This window comes from Melitaea cinxia, chromosome 10, assembly GCF_905220565.1.
Source record: "Melitaea cinxia chromosome 10, ilMelCinx1.1, whole genome shotgun sequence".
Classification (NCBI taxonomy): Eukaryota; Metazoa; Arthropoda; class Insecta; order Lepidoptera; family Nymphalidae; genus Melitaea; species Melitaea cinxia.
This window is the reverse complement of record NC_059403.1, coordinates 16,664,294-16,672,316: the sequence shown is the minus strand read 5'-3', so window position 1 is coordinate 16,672,316 and position 8,023 is coordinate 16,664,294. Positions and strand designations below refer to the sequence as shown.

Genomic DNA, 8,023 nt, shown 5'->3' with positions numbered 1-8,023 from the left:
ATGCACTGTAGATATCATTTTTATGCTGATGACACCCAAATATATATCTCTTGCAAACCATCTGATATTGACATTGCAATTGATAGACTAAATGAAGATCTGAATCGGATTGTGCTATGGTCCAAGAGGAATAGCTTAGTTTTAAATCCAAATAAATCCAAATATATGATTTGTGGCACAAAATCTCAAATATCAAGGCTGAAACATACAAATAAAATACTATTAATGGGTCAACCTATTGAAAGGGTGTAGGAAGCACGTAACCTTGGCTTACAGATGGACTGTAATCTTAGATTTGAGAATCACATCATTGGACTAGTGAGAGATTGTTTTTACCGCTTAAAAATACTTTACAATGTGAGAGATCACCTGGGAGTAGATTTACGTATTCGCCTTACTGAGTCACTGATTTTGTCCAAGTTGAATTACACAGATATTGTATATGGATCTCGTTTGACCGCCAAAACACAGAGACTTGTACAGAGAATCCAGAATGCCTGTGCTCGCTTCTGCTTCGATATACCCTTTAGAGAACACGTTACTCCTTACTTAAATGTACACTCAATTTTAAAAATGAAACACCGTCGCAAATTTCACTTAGCTTGTCTTCTTTTCGATCTTTTAAGGCGTAAGGAGCCGTCATATTTGTATGAAAAGCTCACTTGGATGTCAAGCCATAGGACTTGTGAATCGCGACAATGTTCCATACAACTTGTTGTACAAAAGCACAAGACAGCCTCTTTCAGGGGCAGCTTCCGCTATGCTGCCTCCAGGTGCTGGAACAACATACCCCCACCAATTAGGGATACACAAAGTTTTCTCAAATATAAATTAAAATTGAAAGAATATATTTTACATTGCCAGCAAAGCCAGGAAAATTTTGTGCACGATGTAAGTGTAATTTGATTTTTGTTGTACAGTACATTATTAAGGCTTATTGAATTGTGATTGATCCGATCGGTACTGCATGGCGGACTCGTATATAAATTGCTTTGTCCTGATTGAGATATCTCGAGTCAGTGAGTTGACGCGATTTACAAGATGGCCGTTACGATTATTTATTTTAGCCGATTACTACGTGTCAATCCCTATCATTGAACGTTTCGTTTCATGCCTGTAATTTTAGGTTATTATTTTATTTTATTTTTTATTTTTTATTTTATTTTTTTCTGTACCTTTTTCATTTTGTTTAAAACGTAAAAATGCATATTTAAATACAATTTCAATCTAATCAAGTATTATTGTTTGCTTTGGAAACTAATTGGTGATTTTTAAAAACATATATTTATCCGATTTGTTGAAATTAGTGAGAGTGTATTGGAACATATCAAATGTCACCGTACCCATCCTATGTGAAATGGATTATGGATAACCTATTATTTATTTTACCTAGCAAGCGTTATTTATGTTGAAAGAATATTTTTAGTACTTACTTTAGAACTCAAATGTAAACAAAGCTGAATTGTACTCTAATGTATAGGAATAAGAACGAAATTCCTTTCAATGTCCAGAGCATTTCACTTTACCGTATAATATATTAGTCCCATGTATACTTCACTATATCCATTTAATTTTCATGCTTCTTTTTCTGTATTCCGATTCTGTATGGTATGTGGTGTTGGTGCGACCGTGTTGTCACCCGACGGCTCAAGCGGAAGATCGGCGCTGACAGCTCTGCCAGCATATGCCGAGCTTGAGACCGGGTTTGCGATATCCTCATTGTATAATTTAATTGTTTAGCTTAATGGATATGTAATATTGATTTGTGTGGATGTTGCAAATAAAAGAGTATTATTATTATTATTATTATTATTATTATTATTATTATTTTTAGCCACATAATATGTTGATAGTTTCTCATGTAAGTAACTATGTGTTTTCAATGACAAAATAAATATTCTTTAAACGTAATTTACAAAACAAAATAACTCTTAGAAAATATTAAAGAACAAATCATATTTATTATACGTCAATCTGTCAGATCTTTTTGTTTGTATTTGCTTGTACGTACCATTGAATCACTATATTTTTAAGGACAGGTGTATTCCGTAATTTCTCTTACTTACCACTATTTAAAATTTACCGCCAATGTTGAAAATATTATATTTCTTCAGCTTTATTATCATTAGTGAGATTAATCTATATATGTATATGAAATGGTCAGGCCATTGACTCTTATATATTGGGCTTTACGAGGAGTCTGGTAGTTTTATGGTCAAGAAAGCCTAAAAAGCAACGCAACCAGCTACAACATCTAATACTTAAAGTGACAAGAATCACGCAACACGGTTGAACATGTTATTGTTCGAGTTACTTTTTATTTAACCTTTAGCAACGGATAAAGCCTGTTCAAGTTGTTATCGCCGGATGGGTTCAGTCATCCGGCCGAGCGGCTGGTAGAGCCTTACATAGACTTCCGGTGATCGATTGATCGTGTTTTTATTTTTAACTAGCCGTTACCTGCGGCTTTGTTTGTTTTCTTTGTTATATGACTAATGTATATGGTGTGCAGAGAAATAGTGAAAAAGATTGTATTTAGCTTATTAAATCTATAACGTCGTTAGGCCGTTGACTCACCACGAACTCTTAAACAAAAAAAAAAACTAAAACTAGACTGCTCAAAATCTAAAGCTTGAGCCCAAATGCGTCATTTCATTTGTAGTGGAGATGGTATTCGCTTCAGCCTGTAATATCCCACTACTGGACATATGCCTCTTTCCCCATGTAGGAGAAGGATCAGAGCTTAATCCACCACGCTGCTCCAATGCGGGATAGCGAAGATGTAATTAATTATTGTGCTTTCAATGTGCAATGAGTACTAAAATTTCCTTAAAATTGCCGCAAACTTTTTATTTTTGGATAAAATAACCAAAAATTAATATGCATGTAGAAAAATATCTCGTAATTAATAAATGTAAAATATTAATTTTTGAAATGTATCAAAAAAATATTTTTTACAAAAATATAAAAATGAAATGAGGTTTGACATAAACACAACTTAAAAAGTTTATATATGTGTGTTTGCTGCAATTAAAAATAAAAACAAATTTAACATTTAAGATGAGTTATGAAAATTTTACAGATGTATTGATTAACTTGAATTACTAAGTAGGTATATCGTATTTCAAAAGAAAATATTTTTACATTTCGTTAACTGTTTTCTTATCTTATTTTCTTTATAATAATTCACTAAGTTACGTCACAGTATAATATTATTCAGGTCTTAAAAAAATTTTCCTCCTGGGGAGACTTGGGGATAGGATCTGCAACGTGTTTGCGATGCTCCTGGTGTTGCAGACGTCTGTAAGCTACGGTAATCGCTTACCATCAGGTGAGCCGTACGCTTGTTTGCCGACCTAGTTATATTTTTAAAAAAATACTAATATAAGCAAAAATTAAATTTTTTGAGGATTTTCTTTTTTCGCACAAAGAAAGCGATATACTTTTGTTAAATAAATACTTCTTTTGAAACAGAAGATTTCCTTTTGCTAAAGAAACACCAGGAAATTAAAAACACTGCATATTTTCTACCGCTGAACAATAGCGGTCTATATTTAGACGCACTGCAGTAAGATAAAATCTTTACCTAAGGTTGGATACATATTCAATCTGACGTAGAAACTGTTTCACCGCTTTCGATGAGTCTCTGATAATTAACAGACGTATATCATCCAGCAGATTACATTTTCTGATATGTATTCTGCATCGAGTTCCAATATATCAGATATTCCTAATCGTAGCATGTAAATCTAAGAACTATTGTTTATTAAAGACACATCTTTTTTTTGGTGTTGCAGGGGAACCCATTTACGGGTGATATCCAGGACGCCCGGGTAGGTAGACCTAGACCGTATGTCGGCTTCAGCACTTGGGGGTGCAATACCACACAAACCCCTGCGGGAGCCTTCAGCCGCTTTAATTGGAGGGTCCCGGATCTGCAGGCAACAGGATCCATCCAGCGACAGTCTGGCCTCGGCGAAAAGGCCAGACTTCTCCTCCATGAGGACTGTCCGGCTCACCTCTGAACAATCCCGACAACGCCATGTCTAGCAAGACCGGGTTCCCATCCCAGCCCGACACGGGCACGGGGGCGTTACTGGATGATGGGGCGGTGATGATGCTCGGCAGTGACAAGTCCCTTCCGAGGAATTTATAGACACATCATCATAATTTATTCCAATTTCTATATCTCTGGAAAAAAACTGATATCTTTTTTTACTTTGATACAGTCTTATTTAAATTTACAAAAAATAAACTCTTTGGTTCCTTAGACATAATAATACTAATATTATAAAGAGGTAAAGTTTCTAGCTTTGTTTGTTTGTAGGGGGTAATCTTCGCAAATACTGATCCGATAGTGAAAATTCTTTCACTAACAGAAAGCTACACTATTCAGGAGTGACATAGGCTATATTTTATTGTGATTTAACCAAAAAGTTCAGTGAAAAATCTTATATATAAAATTGTCGTATCACATTGCTTATTATAATACAATACTCCTCCGTAACGGCTGGACTGATTTCCATAAAATTTTGTGTGCATTTTAGGTAGGTATGAGAATCGGCCAACGTCTATTTTTCATACAGCTGTTATAAGGAGGAGTGGTATTAAGGGGCTTAATAACATATATGGCAAAACAACGTTTGCGGGGTCAGCTAGTGTTTATATAATTTCAACTGAGTAAAGTGCTTGAGGATACGTGTCTCATTTACAAGCTACAGAAACATACTTACATCGAAATGAAACCGTATTTTACGATTAAATATAAAACGAGACCAGAACGTCTTAGTCAGTTTAGACTCACATAAAAAGACTGATTCCTACAACTTTTCAAATTACTGAATTCAGATGTGTCTTAGTCTTGAAATCTCATTGTTCAAGAAAAGCGTTGCGAAGCGAAGACTTTGTGTGATGTTTGTGAAACCCAGTCGGAATTTGCCATTATTTAATTTTTTAATTACGGTTTACACACTATTACTCTTTACTATGGGAATATCAGTTATATATTTTTTTATCTTTATCGAATTTTATGGTCGTACAGGTACGAAAATATTTTTTAACTCTTTATGTCAGCACCTAAGAAAGGTTGGCTGAGACAAAATATAAATGCTAAAGTTGTAGAAAATGTATAAATAACTGAGGTACGCAGGAAATATCCCGCTCAATGTCTGAAGCAGCCCGACTGGGGAAGTACCTCGAACTTACAGAAGATCACAGCTAAATAATACTGCTTTCAAGCAGTGCTGCGTCAAGGCGACTCCTGAAAAATTAATTGCCGAAATGTAGATATAGTTACCGGCACGTCTGTTAAGCGCTGACCTCCTAGTTAAACTCCTCCGAAACGGCTTGGCCGATTCTCATGAAATTTTGTGTGCATATTGGGTAGGTCTGAGAATCGAACAACATCTATTTTTCATACCCCGAAGTTAGAAAGGAGGGGACTAAGGGGGTTAATAACATATATGGCAAAACAACGTTTACGGTGTCAGCTAGTATTGATATAAATATCTAACGAGTACTAAATACTTTTCCATTAATTATCTATATAAATAAAAGTGAATGTTGCTAAGCGCATAACTCGAGAATGGCGCAACCAATTTGGCAAATTTATTTTTTGTATCTTGCTCAAGGCCCACGGAAGGTTTTAATACTAAAAAAAAAAAAAAAAAATAATAAAAGAAGTTTTAATATTAACTTTTGACAGAATGAAGTCTGTCCGGGCTAGTACTGAATAAAAATGTTGCACCGATACCTATACGCGTATAAACTCCAAACGACTGCATCAAATTGGTTTAAAAGTTCTGAAAAGTTCTGAAGTAATAAAAAAAATACAGTCGAATTGAGAAACTCCTCCTTTTTTGGAATTCGGTTAAAAATGAACATTTTAATAGACAAAGCACGTCGGGTCTGCTTATACATTGTATTAAAGCTGTTTATTACCAGTGGAAGATAAACCTTCAGATTTACAGATGGAGATCGTAAAGCATCTTGTCTAGGAACAATGATGTCTGAATTTCGTCCATCTTGCACCTTTATTGGCTCATCAAGTTTATGAGCTATTCGAGCGTTACGTGACGCTACGTTCTATCGCTTTCGAATTATTAATTAGTCGTTTCATTGCATTTTGAATGTCAGCTGGCTGATTCTTGAAGTACAGTTGAAAGATATCTCCTATTTTATCTATAATTTTATAATAAATAGAAAAACATGTGTTTCTTGAAGTAAAACTTCTTTACGTGAACTTTTTTGGGGTACAAACTGGTGAATGCGTGACGAGAGCGTTACGAAAAGTAAAAAACCTAATAAAACCGTGATAAAATCCGAAAAAGTTGTTTCATTGTGAAGATTGTTAAAAAGGAACACACGCGTTTACCTTACTTGTATACTTATTTAAACTGCTTTTTAAACTCGTAAATCACTACATAGTATAGAACAAAGTCGCTTTCTCTGTCCCTATGTATGATTAAATCTTTAAAACTACACAACGGATTTTAATGCGGTTTTTTTTCAATATATAGAGTGATTGAAGAGAAAGGTATATATGTATAATACATAATACATGCATAATATAGTAGAGGTATAGTGCTAGTTTTTGCAACAGTCCGAAGCCGGAGCGGGTTGCTAGTGAATCATATATGTAAAATCAGAAGTCTCTTGTAGTAGTGTCAAATAATCTTGACAGCGCGATTAAACTGACGGCACACCGCCATCTATTAGTAAATGAAGGAACTAAGCACATTAGTCGGACTCGGTTGCACATTGCCATCTATTAGTAGATGAAGGTATTGAATACATTATTCTTGATATCAAATAAATATTAATCTTTTAATCAAGATAACATTCATCTTAACCGTTACCAAAGGATAAAATCCCGATAATAAAAACGTCATATTCAAGACGTCATATAAAATCATGGAGAGACGTAAAAGTTTAGTGTTATAATGTTTATACAATCTTTATTCTTTGTTTGAAGACTTTTATAGGGAAGAATGTTAGAGCCTCTTGATGTACTATTTATGAAGATGGCAATAATTTTATGAAGGAATATAAAACAGCTGCTTTATGTAATACCGTCCATATATATTTATATAAGTCAAGACTGCCCTGCATGGAGTCATAATGTCAGATTATGGTAAGAGCTTTTTTTTTATTTAATGTATACCAAGTATTCTGATATATAATATTACAAGTGCCCGAATTAAATAAAATAAAATATAAATACTGATTGTATTTCTTTATAGAAAATAATAGTTCATTTAGATATATATATTATATTCTTTTTCTTCTTATTTTTAGAATTAACCACGTTATAATTATAATTTGAAAATAAATTGATATTAATACTTATGAGATAATCTTGATTAAATTCGTAGCTTTAAAAGGTAAGGTTGAAGCCGCTGGAAAATGGCTTGTATTTGTAAAGGTAGGTTCAAAGATGTAGTGAAAAATACTACAATTTAGTCTTAAAAACGTTTGTGTGGATCGCTATAATCCTGATGGATTCTGCCACAATACGGTACAAGTACCTTCGCTATGTTTTAGTTCTTTTGCTATGAAACTGACAAATGCTTAGAAAAGCTTAGTTTTTTTTTTTTTTTTTGAAGTGAAACTTATTCAGGGTTAAGATTTTTACTGATCAAAAGCGTCACGCGTCACGAATTTTTACCACGATGAATACACCGGTTCTCGTCCGATCACCGAAGTTAAGCAACGTCGGGCGCGGTCAGTACTTGGATGGTTGACCGCCTGGGAACAACGCGTGATTTTGTTTTTGTTTTTCAAATAGTTTTTTTTTTTCATTAAGTTTTTTTTTCAATTCGTTTTTGTAATTTCGCTTACCATAAAAAATATAGATTACATTAGAAAACTCTTTTTTTTTTAGAATAGATACTTAGAGTAAAGCGTATTAAAGATATTCGAGATACGAAATGTAGTCAGTCTATAATCTAACATAATTTAACAAGATACATCATGTTCTTGCGGATGATTTATTCTTTCATGACATACAAAAGAATGAAACATT

At 33.8% G+C, this 8,023-nt stretch overlaps 1 long non-coding RNA gene and 1 pseudogene across 1 annotated transcript; one reads left to right on the top strand and one right to left on the bottom strand.

Annotated features, from left to right (window-relative positions):
- Window positions 1–619: 619 nt before the first annotated feature.
- LOC123657384 lies at window positions 620–1,070 on the bottom strand. The gene is made up of 2 exons (XR_006743704.1): window positions 857–1,070; window positions 620–776 (listed from the first exon to the last, which is right to left on the bottom strand). It is a non-coding gene; the product is annotated as an uncharacterized LOC123657384 (long non-coding RNA).
- Window positions 1,071–7,652: 6,582 nt separating this feature from the next.
- Window positions 7,653–7,772, top strand: LOC123657519 (annotated as a pseudogene).
- The last annotated feature ends 251 nt before the right edge of the window (window positions 7,773–8,023 follow it).